General features: G+C 37.2%; 1 protein-coding gene and 1 long non-coding RNA gene across 3 annotated transcripts in view; both read right to left on the reverse strand.

Annotated features, from left to right (window-relative positions):
* The window catches only part of LOC132909988 (RNA polymerase II elongation factor Ell), a 149,257-nt gene that overhangs the window by 27,059 nt on the left and 100,430 nt on the right, over window positions 1–21,768 (reverse strand). The window lies entirely within an intron of this gene.
* On the reverse strand, window positions 17,649–20,865 carry LOC132909890 (uncharacterized). The gene is made up of 2 exons (XR_009658637.1): window positions 19,032–20,865; window positions 17,649–18,939 (listed from the first exon to the last, which is right to left on the reverse strand). It is a non-coding gene; the product is annotated as an uncharacterized LOC132909890 (long non-coding RNA).

Genomic DNA, 21,768 nt, shown 5'->3' on the forward strand with positions numbered 1-21,768 from the left:
ATTTGATTAAATGTTAATTTTCCGGAGTTATATCGTCTTTGTCGGTAATTGAAGTTGATAAATGCCGACAGGAAATAGTTAGACGAAAAAGCTATCGAGTTTTGGCTGAATTCCATTCCATCGAATCGAATGATTAAATTAGACGCCAGAAAGACGATACTTGCACTCTAAATGGAATTATAATTGGAATTTTTGTTGCTTCGTTTCGCTCCGCTATTTCCGCGAATTCAGAAAAGATAAAAATAAGCTTTCACGTATCACGAGGCATCGTTCGTTCCTTGAAATAACTACACCTCCAAGACCATTGTGCGTATTTTTACACTCAACACACACTCCATTTAATACAGCGGCCGTTTCTTTGTAACGGAGAATTAAATCTCTACGCTCGCAGTTCCGATTATGTTTTAACCTTCTTGAAAACGAACTTTAATAGTCGTCAACGGTAGTAGTACATCTCAGAAATTTCACAATTAATCTAACCGACTTACAAAATAATTTAGTCGATAATTCGCAAATATTACGAAATAATTTACACGATAATACGTACGATAATATTCTGCTGAAATAACGTAAGGTAGAAAAATGAAAATTCACCACGGTTCAGGAGAGCAAAACAAGAGAGCCGTTAAAAGCGTCTATAAGCAATTTCCTCCAGCCATGAAGCATTACGTACTCGACAAACTTAACAAGGAACTAACTGAAAGTTACGACGGGTCGTGTTTTAGCATCGAGAAAATCACGGGCTAATTGAACTGAACTTTTCTGACAATTTCGTTGACGAGAATGGGCCTCGAAGCGTCTCCAGGCGAACGCTATAAGCTCGAGCTTCTTTCGCGAATCACACGCGAATCAAAAATAACGAGACGAAGTAAAAAAGAAAGCAACAACGATAAGATAAATAAATGGAAAGAAAAATTAGGGAAAGGGAAGATATAAGAGACTCGCTCGAAGCGGAGTAACAATAAAGTTCTTTTGGACGTACGGTTCGCGTTTGACCCGAATAACGCAATTTGGAAATAAGTTTAATGAGGAGAGAGGAGGGGCTTCACGATAGACGCGATGTATCTTGGATCGAACGACGATGAGAGTGGCTTTCACTGTTCCACCGATGTCAGTCAGGTGCATATAACCATGAATAAAAAATGTAAGTGAAAAGAAGATAAAAAACGAGGAAACGAGAAGGATAAAAGCGGGATCTTCGGCTTTTTAAGCAAAGACAAGACGACGGCCACCTTGGACGCTAACAGAACGCCCTGAATACTCTATTAATTTTACTAATTACGATCTAATTTTTACTCTTCGTCGTTAATTATCAATTAATATCGTTAACAACCACGTGGAAATATCAGAACAGTCGAAACGACGAATTCCTGCAGTTCTTCGTAGAGATTTTACGAATTTACTACAGTGGATTTTTGACAATTCCTACGATTTTCTACAAACTGTGTGAAGGAAGGCTTGCGTTTAGTCTTGTAGCATTTATTTTGTTTTACCTTTTATTTCTACTTCTCAATGGGTACAGGGCGATCTGCTGAGATCGGAGTAAGCAGCGTGAAATATGGGAGAAACAGAGAGAAAGATTCGTCATCCGATTCATTGATTCTATGCAGTTTTATCGGTGTATTTCTATCGTGACATTGAATCGTTTCTAGCTTGAAAATTAAATCTCAAACGATATTTTTGTACGCCAACTTTTTTCATTGTTTCGATATCTGGATTCGATCCTATTAATATCCTGCGCATATTTTGGCGTACGCTATAGTTCTACTACATTTGCCCCGTCTTTCAATTCAATTTTGTTTAACAGCAACGGAGACCAATGTTCAACATCCTGTCGGTCACTCGCCACGAAACGGAACTACCGGTTCTCTATCGATCAACAGCCTACAGTTTAAACAGCTTAGATTCTAAAGGTAAAAGAACGCGAGAAAATTCTCGTTCCATCGCGAGGCGGCTTAGAACCGAGTCAAAGGCTCCATGGGTAGCACGTAACGCAATCGAATAACGAAAACTCGATGAAATACGAAGGCACGTGGTACTGCGTAGGTCTTGCTCGCGCGTAGCTTTATCTCGCACGAGGCAACGTACGTGCTCGCGAGTCGCCCGTATGAAATAAAAGCTGAGAGAGGCTTCTACGCTTTCCGCCGCGTTATAAATTCACGCGTGTCATCATACGCACAGGTGAATCGTGTACGGTGGATTTTTCTCTTTCTCGATCCATTTTGTCATGGTGAACGCTAGAGACGTTGATGTCTTGGGTAAAATCATGCTTTCGTGTAACTAATTTTGGAAGAAGTTAGAAGTCTGAGCACAGCTTATGGGCTAAGCGTTTAAAGAATTCAACTGTGATTAATCAAGTATTCAAATATCTATGGAAAAATATAGCCGATGTCGAAAGAGCAATTACACTGTGAAAGATAGAATGAGTCACGAATGTTAAAAAGGTCCCCCGACAGATTTTAACGTAATCAGAATTTTAACGAATATTTAAAAAGCGAATGGTATCTAACTTTCTTTTCCAAAAGCGACATTAACAACGCAATAATCTCGAAGAACAACCTCTGGAATACTGTATTTATGGTGAAAATACTCGAAGTATGAGGTCATGGCGTCAATGCCCCGCATAATCGACAATTTTCTCCTCTTCTACTTGATTTCCGTTCCTGAGAACGAAATCGTCTATCTATTTGGAAACTTTCGAGGCTGGTTGGAGAACGTATAGAATGTTAATTTTGGACATTTAAAACAGAACATTTCTTACAGTTTAAGTTCCGTCTTTATATATATATAAACTTATATCATCGTCGATCCTTTCTTACTGCTTTTAAATAATTTTTTCACGATATCTTCTTACGTAGATTATATTACAAAAATTGTTCTGCTATTGGAGATTGTATTAATAAAAATTAATTATAAACGATCAGTGGCGAAAGAATCCGATTAGCCTCTATTATCCATGCTCTATCGCTTAAATTAAAGTTAGCTGTGTAATTTCACGTACAGAGCCTTCTCACCCTCATCTTCGACCAATCCTGTTTAGATATTAAATTCTAGACTTTAAATTTTAAACTTTGATTCTAGCAGTACTCCTTCCTCGTTGTCCCATTTTAATTTAAGAACAAATATCCTAGAACTATTAATTCTGCTTTAATTTTAGCACAGCCGAATATCAGAAGAATGGTAGGGACAGAATGGACACGAAGAAATTGTTAACGACTTTGAAAAACGCTTCTGAACTTCTGAAACGCTTGAATTTGTCAAACAAAATCTAAAATACTAAAGACGTGGGCGCGGTTGATTGGCCACATTAAAATCACAAAAATAAAACAAGATATCATTTCTATACTAAATTATGTAAATTATGTAAACAAGCAAATTTACTCTCGGATGATCAAAATCGTTTGAAAGATCAAAAGAACGTTACCTTTGGTTACTTTCGTATGTTTTCAGATTCGCAGAATTATGCGAAAGAATTAGCGATAAAACGGCTAGTTTCAAGACCGTCGTGTCTCGCACGAACAAACAAGGAAAAAAGAAAAGGTGATATACGTAATAGCCAATCGGTGATCAGGCGTCCCTGACTGAGGATGAAACGACATTTGGCACAAGGTCGGTCGTGTATAAGTTGCACGTTCGTTTCTTTTTCGCTGCGTGCAGCACACGTGAGGCAAAAGCGCGCGCGCTTTTACTTAACGTTCTACGATGACTTCATCGTCGCGCGTTTTCGCGCCTCCTTTCTACGTTTCCCCGCTCGAAATCTCTCGGCTTCGATCGAAACGCGCGTTACGTCGTTAATTAACGTTAAGCTTCGTTTTCACTGGCGCGACAACGTTCATCGAATCCTCGAATTCGGTTTCTCTATTTTCGAATCACACTCATAAGTGGATGTCGTCGTTACGAACGTAGAAAATAGATTTTAGTGAGAAGAATCTATTCGAAAAGAAAAAAAGAGGTCAACGTCGTCGAGTTGACAAAACTTTTTGGTCGATTAAAGCATTTCCCGTGAAATTTCCATGCAAACGCGTACATACGTTTTCAAAGAATTGTGTTATCTTTTTTTTACGAAACAAACTTCTTCGTATTTGGAGAAATAAGAATATCATCGTCTTTGTTTCCGTGTATAATCAACTACAGTTTCGATACGATAAAAGAATACGACTGGAATATTTATTTGTTTAAGGAAATCGTTGTTTCTCTTGAAATCTCAATATACACGACATTTTTATGCGAGTAGTAGAGATTTTATTGGGTCGATTTTAAAAATTACATTGCTACAAGGTAATATTCTCAAGAGGATGAATATACGAGATTAATAATTGAAAAAATAGTTACTTTCAATTTACAATTTTCCGATTTTTTACATTTCTCATTCTTAACTGCGACCTTAAAGAGGTTAGTTTTTATCGCTTCTCTTTTAGCAATAAGCTTTGCGCACATTACCTGAACAAAAATTAGCTACTTGGAAATAAAATTGATACTACAATCGGAAAATATTTTTTTCGTAAGAACGAAATATTATACGTACGCTTGTTCGCGATTGTTCAACGTGGATATGGAAACGCACCCTTAAACGTTAGTTAAATCAGTTTCGTGCGCGCATGCGCATCACGCTACAGAAAATGAATCGCGCCAAGTGAAAGTAACGCTGTGTAAATACATAGATACGAGTACATGTAAAAGGCTGAGTTGCCGATGGCCCATTCTTCTACCCCCACCATCGGCAATGACGTTTGATAGCGTCGTTCTAATTTCAACCTGTCTCTTATCGCTTCCACGGTAAAATTAACTTCACTGTCAAACGAATAAAACTGTTTACAAGAGTACAACATTCGATCGTACAAATTTTTACGGTAACAGACTGCATTACACATCAAGAATTATCGAGCACCAAAATTCAATGCATTTATTACGTAATAGTGGTGGAAACGTTAAATTTGAAAGCTACGCTGTTATCTCTTTATCGTGGAGTGTACATATTGAACTTGATCCAATCGCCGGATATTACCTCGCACGCGCGCATAATCGAACGATCGAAGACAGAGAAATGATACAATCGGAGACAGAGAGCGTCGTGGTACACTTGAAAGTACATACGCGAATTAAATCGCGTTAAGTGAAAGCGAGCGTTACGACACGCGACATATAAAATTCGTCGCCAAGTTAAGGATTTAAGGAAGTCCCGGGTAACGTGGCTGCTTTCTCGTCTAATTTATAAATATCACGTCTGACTCTCCAACGAATCTCATTACCTGCCTTCGTTTCGTTTCCTGTCTTTTCTTTTTTCTCCCTTTTCATCTCCTTTTGGAAAAACGTAAGCAAACCAACGACGAAAACTTTCAACGCGCCAACTAAACGAAAATTAATCAAAATTAAAAGTAACCGATACAATTACGATATTTCGTCTGATTCTGATGTTCAAGGACAACTCAAGGTCGCCATGTTACAGACCCCAACAGAATTTCTCTTTTTATCGGCTTATAATCTTTAGTAGCATTTAAAAAGAAAAGTACTACCCTCGGAAAGTCCCAATGTCACTCGTCTCGCTCGATATCTCAGGAAATATAAGATATACAAAAATTAAATTACATTTACTCGACCACCACTCTCTTCAAATACGACGTAATTCGTTTAAAACGTTTTTTTATACTACCATAAGGCGACGAGTTAAATTAAATATAACTCTTACCGGCTCACCCTGTACAGTTAGATACGCGTGTTTGTAATCGAATACATTTTATATAAAAAAAATAATGCACATATTTCGCACGTAAAATTTCATAAAATTCCTATTTTAGCACCAACTATTCGTATGTTTATATATTTCGTCAAACTTGCGTGTAACGAATCTGACTGAAACAGCAAGGAGTTAAATACGACATAGCAAGCGTATTAAAATGATATTTGGCTGCTGGCGCTATGGTAGGCGTTAATGTGACCGACTTACGAAGCCCTTTAGGGGCGATTTACATGAACGACAGCTTGCTGGTACAACTTGATCACGGGATGACAAGCTTCCACGAATGATCCGTTGGGAGAATCGCGTTAGACGTAAAGGTTTGTTTCTATGGGTGCACTCCGCGGTGTAACATCTCGATATATGAGATTCTAGCGGTTTTAACGAGGACGTTTCAAAAAGACGATACTATGCCAGAGAAAGCTGACGCAATCATCTTAGCGATCCTCTTGCGTAACTCTCGTGATAAATCGAAACCGTAAACGCTCGCTAAATGTTGTTCGTCTTTGCGAACGTCGACCATTGATTATGCAAGAAGGAAGCTTAAGAATCAGGGGTGGAAAAGCGACAGAAAGATCGAGATAGGAACGTTTGAAATTATTCGTCGACGAATTCACAGGCGTTCGATGTGTAAAGATCGGTGTTCGATGTGCAATGCGACGATTGTGCAAGCTTTCTTCCGTGTAAATCGATCTTTATTATAGGAAATAAAAATGTTTACTCGTTTCATTTTAAAGAAACGTCGAGAGTTTAGTCGATTATTTGATTTCTAAAGATCTAGTCACTTATCTGAATTATTTAAAAAATTGTGATATTTCATTTTCTCCGCGTCTTTAATTTCTCTTTCAATTATTTGTTATTATAGATATATAGATATACAGATCAGTGTGTGTATACTGGTTGTGAAATTGAGAAGCGTTAAGAAGCTGAAATTAATCAATTTGACTTCTACGTAGCTTATATAAGCAGTAATTACGAAGTATTTTATTATTTTGTTGATGTTTACATCGATGCTATTAACTAGGTCGGGCTATAATGTCAGTAATGGTGATTTCGAAATATGTTAAAGTATCTTCGAAGAGAAAAGGAAGTTTCGAGAAAATGAAAGATTGTATTCTAAAGTTACATCGAATTTACGTAACGTTCAAGATATGGTCGATTTACAAAATCTTAATAGCGAAATCTTTCTACTAAGAGCAATGCATAGTATCCTTTTAACGAACCAGCATACGTATGCAGGAAGAAAAGAAAAGCAAAAGTTTCACTTTTTTTCATAACTCAGCCAATATCTTATCCATAAAAATCAGCCCCCTACTTGTTACTCAATCTTATTTCCGATATGCGTTAAAACAATCTTACGTCTTAAGAACTGTTATGTTACACCTCGTTGAACTAACACGTACGTATACAATCCATTTTGTATTAAAATTATTTGAAATTATTTACCTGCGTTCGTAAAACGATCACCGAAAATCATTTTCTTATTATCTTGGAAATGACACAAATTTCAGAAAAATTCTCGGGAATTTGATTTCGTCGATGTTTCAATCATTTGACAGCGGAATCTATTTTTTGGATGATAATAAAATCGCATTATTTGTTAAATAATAATCGTATCGATATATTTGTTAAAATTTAATTTTTCTCTTTCTTTCCTAAATAACTATATTCTATATTTATTAAAAGAATACTTAAATGATAATCGTACATCGCTGCAAACATCACAATCGTCAAAAGATTCGATATTCCTCGATAACGTATCAGCATTCTACGGAATATTCTTCGTCTTAATAATAATCACAGTTAATAACTGATTACATCTATACGATACAAAGCCATAAAACAGAAGAAACGAGAAGACCTATAATCACCATCTCTGTTCTAACTCTACGGTAACTCACAAAAAAAAAAGAAAAACCAAGGCGAACATTTTCTCCTTTCGTTCCATTCGCCTTGCGCCACACGCTAACTAATTACTAACTATCACTAGAACCTCCGATACTGAACCGTGGTTTCGTGAAAACCACCGTGTTACCCGTTTTCTTCCTCGTCTTTTTTTTTCTTCCGTCAACCGCGAATTCCTAAAGCTGCGTCCTCACCGAAGCAACAACCAGAGACTGTTGTTCGTTCCCTCCTGTTGCCACATGTTCGAAACAGAACACAGCAAATATCAACTTCTAGAAAAGAAACATTATCTTGTCCACGGTGAAGCAACACGAACAGAGAAACATTTGGATTTTGATCTGGTTTCGAAGCGACTTCTCTTCTCCACATAGTCTACGCAAACGCGTTGTGAAACAATCAGGAAATTTGTTCGTTGCGGCGAGTTGCTGCCATATGTTACTTGTTTATCCTTGATCTTTACCGCTTCGAACGGAAATTGGTAGTCTACGGCAACTTTTGCTACTACGTGGCAAGAGAAACGCGATTAGCAACTTTTTGAAAAGAACATGGAACACGAAAATGAAGCTATTCTTTGGCGTCCTTTCGATGACACGCGACTATAATCCATCAGAGACGAACATGCGTTGACGACAGCGTTTCGTTTGAAATCTCTGTTTAGACGTTTCACGTAATCGAGTTGTATCAACCAGTTAGCTGTTTTTGACGAGTATACTCGTCATCGCTTACTTTTTGCGACACGTTTTACGTACAGTAGATTTTTCAAAGTTCTCAAACAGGTCGCACCAGCTAACTCCGTTAAATTCGTATCGTGACTGTAAGAAATGTGACTTTCAATGCGATATCGTGTCAATGGACAGTTCTTGCTGAGTTAATTGCGGTGCCGTGGATCGTTTCCTCGCGTTGCCAACGAACAAGGATCGATCGGCGGCGAATTGAAGCCGTGGGGAAGGTTCGTTTCGCGTGTCGCAATCGCGGCCGAGTTGCGAAACGCCACAGAGAAACGTCGAAATTCCGTGAACGCGGCTTTAATAAACCGATAACACCGATGAACAGCGGTCGAGGAGTTTCTAATTGCTCGCGCCTCGATCTGGGGCTACCGTTGCGTAATCGCCAGCGTGCGGATAGCTCGCGATCGGTTGCGAAATTTTTTACGTTAAAAAGTTCACGACGAGCTGGAATGCGCCATGGATCGTTAAAAAGGTGTATTCGCTCGGCTCGAACGTTTTCGACGATTAACGCGACTTAGAAAGCATCAACCGCTGCACGTCGTTTACGGATTCGCAAGTCGCTTGTATAACACTGCGAAACATCTGTTACGGTTTTAGTCGCCGATCAGTTACCAAATGAGAATGATCTGTCGTTTCACGAATGGACATACGAACGTACTGCATAGGAAAATTAACTCGGTGCTTTTTTTTCAGGTAGATTTATCGCCTTTGTACGTTCGCAGTTCGAATTGGTATTTTACGTAGAAAAGAGAAAGTTGGTGATAAGATTTCGAATCGCGAGAGAGTAATGGCTGGATGACTTGACATTGACGTGGTGATGATAACGATAGAATATACGTATTACGACCATCTCTTACGATTCAATCTGCTTACGTTCTGCATCAAGAGGTATACGACTAGATACTAATATTTAACGTTAAACATATGCTTTTTTGGAAACTGATACGATTTTCTCGTGAATCCAGATACGATTATGTATTGTGTTCGAAATACGGTAGAAATTGACAAACTGAGTTGTATATATATATATAATAGCTACATAAAGAAGACATAGAATTTAAATAGAACTATCGTATTGGTAATTTATTAACATATCTAGTAACAGTTGGCCAACGACGCAAGAAAAGTATTTTTAAAAACGAAACTAGATTCTGCTAATGCTTTGCTAATTTGCTGTCGCTGTAATTACATATCCAACAGATAATAAATATACAGATAAATCTCAGAGGCTATAAACAGCATTAAAGTGAGAGTCTATAAAGTTCACAGTGAGAGTTTAGAGAGTCTTAATGAATAAGGTGGTACTTACACGATTAGAACTTGCTATAATCTTATTCGTTACTACTTTATTACCAGCGATTAAAACACGCTTTATCCATTTTCTTCGATAATATAATCTTCGTGTAAATAAACCATCCACGCGCTATATAAACTCGAATACTTGAAAACGCAGATACAAATCCTACAATTACCGAAATCCTCGATAGTTTACAAATTATACATGGACTTCTCGACAGCTTAGATATAACAAATTAGTATTCCTTAGGTGAAAAGGACCTAGACCCAGTATCGGCCGTGGAATTGCCTAATACAACGTCGTACGGCAAGTAACGCATGGAATTGGGTTAGAAAGTGACTAAAAGAGCGTTCGAGAGCAATGAAAAATATTTGTCGAAAGAGAATTGGGTAAGTAGAGGAACATTGGCGTTAAATAGGACGAAAAACGGTACGATTAAGCGGAAAACGAACAGCTCTGTTTCTTCCATTTCTCCTTTCAATACTTTGTGGTCGAACGACTATAGCGATTGCGTAATTCCTGGTGAGATTGGTCATCGACGAAACAGTCGAATCGAACGTAAGCATTGTATATTCGATAAATTGCATTCGTTTATGTAGAGATTATGCATATATTGGATATATTTATAAGAGTTTGAACACAAACATGCCAATTTCATAGGCATTTTTATCGTCTACTATTTTTAATACCAGAACACTCACGATTTTATGCAAATTCATATTTTAATGAAGATAACCAAAGGATAAAACAATGTATCAGTTAAATTATTGGGGTATTATACTTCTCATATTTTATGTATCTTCGCCTATTTCGAGCAATGCGTATTTTATGCGCATGCAAATTATTCATAAATGCATAAACATTTGCGGTGTATTTATTACGTAAAATATTCCATTTATTTTATTAATATAATAAATATCACACCGGAGCCACCAGACACGAGCTTTAATACCAGAGCTAGCAGAGCGGGTAAAACTGTTTACATAATTGTTCATTTCTTATAGGAACTTTATAAATATTCAATGCTTTATTCTTGGTAACTCGAGTAACTTTTTCCACGAAATGCGAACATGGATAACATTGTATTATATAGCTTCTCGCATAGATACTCTTTATTTCGATTTATTCGATACATGTTTCGTGCTTCAATTATCGGTAATTTTAGCGCGTTTTGTTTGTACGCGTGTGCTCTGTTTCTCAAAATAATATTAGTCTATGTAAGAAGATCCACGTCTATAGTCCCATCTTATCATTCAAACGTGACGTTCCATGAATTTTCTTTGAAAATTCTCCCAGCAACGCTCGGTTAAGTATAATTAATACGATTGCCAATGAACCAAGGTTCCTGCAATTTTAGGCAATTTCATAGACAAACCCTTTATTAGTCTGTGTGATATTTCTCTACTTTACGATCATCGTGCCATTTGTGGATATTGTATCGTGCAACTTCACGTTATTGCGTGTAGATATTTATGATATAAGAGGGAAATGATCTCTCGTCTGCGATTACATTTTCATCTCTGATTTCAAACAATATTCGCGAAGACTACGTTCGGTTAATATTATAAGCCACCGACCACGGCTCGAAAGAGGATTATCGCGTATTCAGCGTTTCGAAAGTTTGCCAATGTTCTTCGGTTAATGCCTGACGAAATTTGCTCGAAAGGATTTGCGTCTCTAATAGACTCTCTAATGAAACACAAAGCCGACTTAATACCACGTTATCCCGTTTAACTGCTTCCTTTTTCTTTATTTTTTTCTTTTTTTCGCGAGTACAAGTACACGAACATTGGTCTTTTGTAAATTAGTTAAAAGAGACTATTTAAAGATCGTAATCGTCTTTGAGGAATGCGAATAATGAAACTGACGTAGGAAAAATCTACCTAAGAAACGGGAATAACGTCTAATATAAACGGAGGAACTAGATCTTATATATGTTAATGAAATTCATAGATAATGAAACACATTATGAATACAAGAACTACATTTATTAAAACCTGTTCACATTTACATCTTCTTCGAATACAGAGAAAAGACCGGGGTCAAGTCATAATTGACGTTTCGTATCTATTTAGACTCAGACGCGAGAAATAAGTTATTTTAGATGTAAAATTAATTCTCCGTTACGAACAATTTTTCTAATCCTTATTAATCGAAACTTAACTACCAACGTTCTTTTGTTACTGCTTATTAATCTAAAATTAACATTCTAAAATTAAAATTTTGTCTGTTTATAGAAGAAAAAAGAAGAAAAATTGTAGTTTCTTACAACTTTTAACTTCAATCCAAAAGTTAACAATTATTATAAAATTGTTCATCGCCAATGAAACGATACATCGAAAAGACGTGACGATCTAATCGCAATGAAAGAAAATAAAAAGAATAACTCTGACATGTTCGTGACGATAGCCGCTCATCACAGACTCCTATAATCTTTCGGTATCTACTCATTCTCAGACACGTTTTAAAGTATTTTCAAATTCTCCGTATTCCCTTCGAGATCACGACGCACGCGCTCCATACGTGGGAACAGGACGAAAATGGAGCGAATCGCAGTGCGCGTGTGCATGGCAATAGGCGTTGCTCTGGATAATCGCGCGAGACACGGCGGGTACGAAGGATCGCCGGTCGCATGCGGAATGAAGCCGATTTGAGTACGCGGCACAATTTAGACGAGCAATCGCATCGCAGTGGGCAGGGATGCGTTCGATGCGCACGCAATTTGACACGTGATCAACGCGCACGCAGCCGTGTGCTCGATATACATATGTATGTAACTACACTGAATGTTAATTGAGCCAGCAGTCGCGTGGACTTGTTCCTAGATACTTTTCTGTTATTTCGATCGACACACCATATTGGTATACTCCTTTTTGATTTTTAATTTTTTCAAATTAGAAATAATAACGTTCGATGCTGTTATTTTAGATGTTTGATCGATCGTATAGCGATCTCCTTAATTGTTATACGCATTGGGCTACGTTTAGTTCAAGTTCTCATTTTTGACAAGGAAGTCGACAGTGTTACGCGATGCTTTATTTATGCGCAGCTTTGTAGTACTTTATTCGTACATAGACTGTTTGGCTCTATAAGTAAAAGATATTACCTCGTTGTATATTTTTCAACATTAAACGGTCATAGCGATCTCTTTAATTGTTATACGCATTGGGCTACGTTTAGTTCAAGTTCTCATTTTTGACAAGGAAGTCGACAGTGTTATGCGATGCTTTATGCGCAGCTTTGTAGTACTTTATTCGTACATAGACTGTTTGGCTCTATAAGTAAAAGATATTACCTCGTTGTATATTTTTCAACATTAAACGGTCATAGCGATCTCTTTAATTGTTATACGCATTGGGCTACGTTTAGTTCAAGTTCTCATTTTTGACAAGGAAGTCGACAGTGTTACGCGATGCTTTATTTATGCGCAGCTTTGTAGTATTTTATTCATATATAGACTGTTTGGCTCTATAAGTAAAAGATATTACCTCGTTGTATATTTTTCAACATTAAACGGTCATAGCGATCTCTTTAATTGTTATACGCATTGGGCTACGTTTAGTTCAAGTTCTCATTTTTGACAAGGAAGTCGACAGTGTTACGCGATGCTTTATTTATGCGCAGCTTTGTAGTATTTTATTCATATATAGACTATTTGGCTCTATAAGTAAAAGATATTACCTCGTTGTATATTTTTCAACATTAAACGGTTTGTTATTTTATTTATGGTATGTATATAAATGTTTGTTCTGCTATATGAATATCTTTTATGTATATATATGTCCTTTTATATTTATAGATTAAAAGAATCCCACAACGTTCTTATATTGTGGTTTGCTGACGATCTTTCGAATCACTCGATCTTTTAAATCGAACTTTTAATACTGTTACACTCTTATAACGTATTTCTCATTTTCTTGACAAATTAAGTAACAAAGAATAGACGCAATTAATAATTAATATTTTACTCGGAAAAGGCGACAGACTTAACGATCACTGAATTGCTTGTTTATGCAAGTACCGAAACAATGTGATATTCTAATGTGCCGACATGTCGGTGAACAATCGCAAATAGTCAGAACGATAATTATATCGTCGATATTACTTTGCCAACGACCTTTTACATCGTGAATGCTATTACATATTACAACGATTATTGATCATTTCCTTCCACGTATCTCGCTTTTCGTTTCTGCGCATTGTTACAAAAAGGTGTTTCCTTAAATCACTTATCTGCTGCCAAACACACGTGGAAGAATCAGGAATTCTCCCTTTTATAAATATTGTATCGAGCTTTTCGAACTTTTCGCCCAAGCCAATGTTAAACATCTGGTACAGCGTAAAACGTGTTTAAAATTCACACGAAGCCATAAAACGTGCGATTGTTTAACTCAATGAAGCAAAAAGATACATTTGTATAATACTTTGACAATCGTTCGCGCAACGACGAGATAAGAAACGGATAAATCTGGAATAAAACGCACAGCTACGGAGAAACAAGCCTGATCACGAGGAAAGGAAAGTATTAGCAACAAGGAGAAAGATAACAGCAGCCGTCAAACTTCCTTATTACGGAACTTCTTCGACCCTCAGCCGATACAAGCATCTACACGCTAGACGCACAGAGCACTTAGAATTTACTACTGTCGTCACTTCACGCGAGCTTCGCCACGAGATCCTCTACTCCAAACAGACCGTTTACTAGCTCATTCATCGAAGGGATCAAGATCCCTCCGTGGTATTTTCGTACTTTTATCTGCAATAACAGCACCCCGTAAACCATTCGCTAACCAGACCTAAGCTCACCATACACTGCTCCCTTCTCTGGTTGAACCTTCTCAGGTTATTCGTGGATCATGCGCGTATAATCTGAGCCATATTTTACAGTCAATGGTACATCGTCAAAAGGAGTGTTCGATGGATCTAGAGTTTAGAGGAAATTGAAAACGAATGAAGTACAGACTCTTTGTTCGTACGATTTGAGCGGTAACGTTTCTTTTTAGATTAACTCTTTTTTTTTTTTTCATTTTTTTTTAAAGGAATTTTTCCTTTTTTTTCTTAGGTTCAGGAAGATTTCGATTCTTTTATTCAAAATAGAGGAATAAGGTGCGATATATTCCTGTACGAAAGATTCCATTACAACTGATGTAATTTTATAAATTTCAGGGAATATAACAACTGTAGACTAAGTTGCTCATTGAATATTTTTAGTTTATTGCAATATCATTCGTTTCGTAATCCACTGACGAAATGTTACTTTACTGCGCTAGTTGGTTACTGTACGTACAATTCACGAACCTAATTACCAATCCGACCTTAAACAGGGAACCGTTTTATAGATTTTCGGTTAGAAACTGTATTCCTCCGTTGATAAAGGTATTTTGTTTTAAATATCTCTACTTCAAAAATAAGATAGAAATTAAAGCCAATAAAGAGCGCCGAACGTTTGGTCGGTATACGTGTAATAAACGTTTGATTGATTTTAATTTCCTGCCGCAAATACAACCAAAAGGAAATCGAGAGAATAACGAGATAATCGAGATAATAAATCGAGTTGCAATTTTATTTTTGATGGTCGCGAATCGAAGTTCTGCCATTTCGGTGACCGCGGCCCCGAAACGTAATCGCACGCCTAAAATTTACACGCGCTGTTCATGGAATTCGAAAAATCCGTGGACTCAAGCGAATTCGCGTCAGATGGTTGCTCGATACATGTCGATATTTAATTCATATCGGATCGTTCGTTTGCAAATACCTTGAAAAATATTCGTATCGCGGTGAGCTAACAGAATTATATTACCGATATACAGTTATAATATATCGTTCGAATCAATAAACATATTAGTTTGCACAGGCGGTGTAAGGCTGTTTTATTTGCATACATATTGAATAAAACGTTGAACAAATATTATTATTTCCTGTCGTGCATGGTCATACTTCTTTTTATTTTATTACACAAAGTACGTATATTCTGTCTGCACTTATCTTCATGCGCATACATCATCGTTCACGGTCTTCCGGACACTCGCATATTTTTGACAGAATGCGATTTAATTATAGGGTAACCAGCAAAAATAACGTGTTGCCTATTAATTTATTATCACGATACGATATGATTGATTTTACAAGCCTGATATATACGCGATGAAATATTGGTATCTACAAGAGTAAGACAAGTTCTAACGCGATTTACAAATATTATTATTTCCTGTCGTGCATGGTCATATTTCTTTTTATTTTATTACACAAAGTACGTATATTCTGTCTGCACTTATCTTCATGCGCATACATCATCGTTCACGGTCTTCCGGACACTCGCATATTTTTGACAGAATGCGATTTAATTATAGGGTGACCAGCAAAAATAACGTGTTGCCTATTAATTTATTATCACGATACGATATGATTGATTTTACAAGCCTGATACATACGCGATGAAATATTGGTATCTATAAGACTAAGACAAGTTCTAACGCGATTTACAAAATATATTGTAACGAAATTTATAACAGAACATGCCAGAACAGTTTTTTATTCCAAGACTATCTGCACAGTCTCTTAACAGATTCGTGAATCATTGTTGTATAATTGAAAAATACTTTTTGAAAAGATCCTACCGAATCTACCATGGTTGTTATTGAGTCTTTATCGCATTATCTCGATTTACTTTGCACACGTATGCATTATACGAATTTATTCATCCATCGTCCCATACGGTTACAGAAATCGGGATTACAATCATTTTCTGACCATTCGCTTTCACTGGATCGTTAGATCCACAAATTGCCGCTCTTTCCAGCGCATTTATAAATCGTTTCACTTCGGTAGAACATTATCGCATGCAGCGATCATTTTCCTCGCGCATAAATGGCAATTAAATTAAAAAGAAAAGAGACTGAAATCACGTAAACGTGATGGAAGTCGACAACAAACGTCGCAGCGAAATTACGTTTACGCGACAGCGGCCGTCAAAGTGTTAAACATACATCAGCTAAGAACGGTTTTTATAAACCTATTCAGAAATTGCAGCGGTTGAGTCACGTAGCTATTGAATTTTAACCATGTACCATTGGTCAGTCTTTAAGCAAATAATTCAAATTCATTACTCCTTGCTTTCTACTACTAGTTTTTCGCTAATTTATACATTTTACTAAACATTCGTTTATCGCTATGATGTATTCACAATGGGAAAACAAATGGTGAAAAGCGTAAACGTCTTGATGAATGGGACGATTTCTCTATGAAAGACATGATTTTTGGGGAAACATCTTTTTCGATCATCGCCCACAGTCGAACGTAATTTTTTCCTCCTTCTTGTTTCTTTTTTCGTTGATACTCTTGCGTTAAGTGACTGGTCGTGGCGACCAGATAACAAGCCAAGTGTAACCGAAGAAAACGAAGGTTGTTTTAAATGATTGATTTACTTCGCGTGTTATTTAACTGCGTTGCAACGACGCGATAAGAAATCGTAAATAGAAGCGGTGAATCTGTGATATTTCCATTAGAACACCCTATCCTTCCAACGTCGCATTCGATACCTTGTATATTGACGGTAATGAGTGTTGTTCAAAGCTTAACGCGAAATCATTCATTCCCTCGCGTATCGTTTGACGTGTTACGTACGCGTTTCGTAACTTTTATTTTTGCATTTCGAAATCTCGTACGCTTTAACTGTACTTTTCTTGAATACTATCTTATTTATTTTTCATTCGTGAGTTTGACATGCAGATTTCTTCGTCGAAGAGATTACGGTACAATTGCTCAAAATGGGACCACCTTGCAAACACATTTATTATTTTCTAATTAATTGTAATTTCTATGGATTAATCCATGATTTACACATGGTGGAGGAGATACAACGAGATTGTAAATCGAAGCATCCAGCGAACATCTTGATCGATCTGGTCATGTACGAAGTAATATTTGAAAGTATCAGGTTCATCAAAATAACGCTCTATCAAACCACCTTTTTTTATTTTCTAAATATTCCACGTAATTAGATACCGTACGTATCGGTTAAAATTAACCTGCAGCTGGAAAAAAAAGGAAACAATCCTTCTTGTACTACTATAATGGGCTGATGTCTTATGTTCCTAACAACACTCGGGTGCATATTTCTGTTCAGAGTTCCCCAAACTTCTGTCTTGGCAATGAAAATCCATATCTCTTTCACGAAGATTACATTAGTCAACGTACATTTATAATCTCCAATCCCACCCAGACTATTCTCAACGCGTTTACCTTGCCACTGTAACCAAACTAATAAATAGATCGCAGACGTCGCTGCGAATTCGTGCTCTTATATGTATAACTGAAAAGAAAAGAAAAAAAAAAAAAAACTAAAAATAAATATATCGCATCTCGCGTAAAACCTTCGGTGCACCCTTGCACCTCTAATTTTCTACAAATGCACGAACATCCGCAGTTCGCTATATCAAAAATGGCTGTACGGTGTGGGGCTGATCTTTGAATCGCGAGCTACAGCTGCCGAAGAAAGCTGCACATGTAAGCTTTCCCCGGGTAACGCGCAACGGCGCGATTACAGACCCACTTTCGGTCAGGTTCTGTCGCGTTGGAAACCAAAACTCTCGGCCGCATAACAGATACGTAACAAGGAAGGAATTCGTACGAAAGGAGGACGCGGGGGCAAAAAGGCGGCGGAAGACGACGTGCGTAAAATTTCTCGCCACTCTGGTCGACCGTAAATTGCTCTCTTTCTCTCTTTTACTTTTCATCTGGTGGAGCGCGTGATTCACTTCGTCCCACGGCAGAAACAGAAGAGCAGAGAGAGAACTCTATAAATACATAATGCGTTTTCTGACTCATCCCGGCGGATCTATCGCGATCGTTGAATGGCCTCTAAAATCGTCGGCCCCGGCCTTTCCACGCGCCTTTTTTATAACCACTGTGCAAGCACCAGCCGATTTTCAGTCAGTTGCGCGTCGATTGACTCGGCCACTGGACTCTTCTGCGCATCCAGTCCGTTTCGTATGGTTGCGCTCTGGAATCCGATCGACGACGACTGAATTTCCCTTTCGGGACGATCCGATTCTTTCATCGCGTCCGCCAGTTTTTTCTTCGCGTCTCCTTAAACGGTTCTGTCGCTGGTTTTGTCTAACAGCTCTAGGCCGCTTGTCTTGCAGACAGCAAGGCAGCTGAACGTTCTTGCTTAGTTTTAAAATGCCCCAGCAGCTAGCCGCGCTCTTTCATTCTTGAAGAGCCAGTGATTCATTCGTTCATATGTATGACGCGTTTCAAAAGCTTTTCGTTTGTTTCTGTAATAAGAATGAAACTTTATTCGCAAAACCGAGAAAGGGTTGATAGAATAGAACTTGGCGTGACAGAATTATTTATCGATCGTTCTTACTGTATATAATTTTTCCTCCAAACAACGGTTCGTGTTCGTATAAGTTGAACGAATAACAAATGAGTAAACGAAAATTCTCGTGATATTTATAATATCGCAGAGCCTTGAAACACTTGGAAAGAGAATCTTCGAATCTCTTGACCGTCCGATTCTCTGGAACATAGCGTATAATGTTCCTTTACGAATTAGCAGTTTAAATGTAATTAAGATAAGAAGAAGGTGAATTTCGAAGAAAACTTGTTACACGAAAAATAGATAAATTTGAATCTCTTAAGTATACGAATGACCAACACTTTGAATCATTCATAAGTCGATAATTTAAATGGTTCTTTCTGTATGCGCATTCTAAATAAGCTTTGTTAGACCTCGTATTCGCCACCTGAAATTAACGATTACAAATCTGCATGGATTCTCGTTCGCGTACAAGGCAGGTCAAACGTTCACGTTGATCGTAATACCTATTCCTTCCAGTACAGAGGGTTGCGACACGAAACGCAATTAGGCCGATGGAGTATCGGGATTGCGTCATCGAGCGAACGGTTTCAAGTCGAGAACAAGTCATTTTGCACGGTCGCCTAATTCGGCCTCGAGCGAACGCGATTTCATGACGGAGCTCGTCGATGCGCCGATTAGTGTGTCAGTAGGTTGCCAATTCCATTCGCGAGTCGACCGAATTTGGTGCTGCTTCGAGGACGGGGTTCCGCGTAGTCGCGTCACGCTACTGCGCGTCGCGATTTATATTTTTATCCATCATACTTTTTTTAATCGTTCTTCTTTTCTTATTTTATAGTTTTCACGTGAATTTTAAGTTTGTCAAATCTTTAGAACGTTCTCTTTAACTAGAGAAATTGTGTACGTAAGATTTCGATCGAAACGTGTATTTAATTTCTTCTTCTTCGTGTAAGTCGCTTTTAATGATGTTATCGATATTTAAAAGAGAGGAGGGAGGGGGAAGATGTAATGGAAATTTAAATCTCTGTGCATCGTTGTCAAAGAGTTATCGGATTGATAGTAAGAAGAGTGGGAGCGTGATACGAATTTACCTCGAGCGCGTATCACCTTCGCGCATACTAATAATCGTAAAAACACGTACACTGATCCTGTCGTACGTTTTAATCTTTATCTTTGAAGGGTTTTCGATCGTGAAATGGAATAATTCGAGGATTCGAAAGGTTCGAAGACTCGAAGTTTGAGAGCTTCAAACCTTGGAATTTTGAAATTCGGAAATTTGAATCTTCGACATTGCGAGAGAAAGTGTCGAGAGTTTGTAATTGCGACAGGTTGAAAATTAAACATTTCGTGAATTTGTAATTTAGAAACTCGATGGTTGGAAAAGTTGGAATTTCGGAAGTTTCGTAATTTAGAAATTTGACTTTTTATAAGTTTGCAATTTGGTACTTTTATACTCTGAAAATTTACGTAAACTCTGAATATAAAAGAATAATGCCTTAGACATTAGCAGCTGACTAGTTGGGAAAACACCGATCGGATTGAATAATTTTACAGAGAGAAAATACATAATTGGCAGTCGCGTACGAATAAGCATGCGTCGCGTGTCAAACGACGTACGCGTAAGTTCGTGAGGTTGTCAACTCTATTATGAGTTCGTGAAAAACTAATGAGCTGTCTTTTATAACGCAATTAGGTACGCGACTTCCCGTGACATACTTTCCCATATTTTCTTACCGTTTTATCGCGGTATTATCGGTGTTATGTGATAACCTCTGACAATATGTTTAAACGAAGAATAATTACTATACACGACTATAAAAAGTGTGATAATATAAGAGGAAAAGTATCTGCGTATTATTGTATTAGTATCAACATACTAATGAAATAGGTCCATGTATATTAAATTTTATATTATTTAGTAGTACTTTCATGTGACTATATACTAGATAACGAAACTTAGAATCTGATAAAAAACGTTTCGTTGGAAAGTAAAAATATACGATATTGTATAAACATACAAAGATTGCGTGAAATTTAACTGATACAATAGTCAATCAATTATAGGTTAGTTTGGAGTCGATCGTTTTACCTTTTACATCTTTAATTCTCTTTCACTCACGTTATTGCTTAGAAGAGACGAATATAAATGTTGTAATTTTTAATATAAAAGCATATGGTTATTCCGAAGCGTCATATTGCCAATTGTTATCAGAAATTAAATCAAATATTGATATTTGCCGAAGATATTTGAAGTATCAATTAGCAGGAAACATTTTGACAAGCGATCAGAAATCAGATAAGATTATCATTCGTCAATATCTTAGGATAACTAACTTACCGGTAACCTTATATTCTTCAGTAACACGTCAATAATATAAAAGTCATTATATTATAACTATATCGTTAGTGTCAAAAATTATACACAGTCTGTCTCGTGGAATTGGAACAAGCAATAGCTTCGAAATGGTATTGCGTGGATTACCTTGTGCAATAACTACGTATAATTTTCTATAATTTTAGACCATTACAGAAGGCTTAACGAAATGAAATACACGATACTTCCGAACAATGAAAGCTAAAATATCTTGGGAAAATTTCTTTGCATCGAATAAACGCGCCTTTATCTTAATATCGCGAATGTTTGACGTCAAAGAGTATTTTTGTAGGTTGTAATAATATCGAAACAGTACTCAGGAAACTTTACATCCTCCCTCCCCCCTCCCTCCTGCGGGTTTAAAATAAAACCAAACACATATATGAGCGAATATACGCACGTGTGTGTATG

The sequence above is a fragment of the Bombus pascuorum genome, chromosome 1 (assembly GCF_905332965.1).
Source record: "Bombus pascuorum chromosome 1, iyBomPasc1.1, whole genome shotgun sequence".
NCBI lineage: Eukaryota > Metazoa > Arthropoda > Insecta > Hymenoptera > Apidae > Bombus > Bombus pascuorum.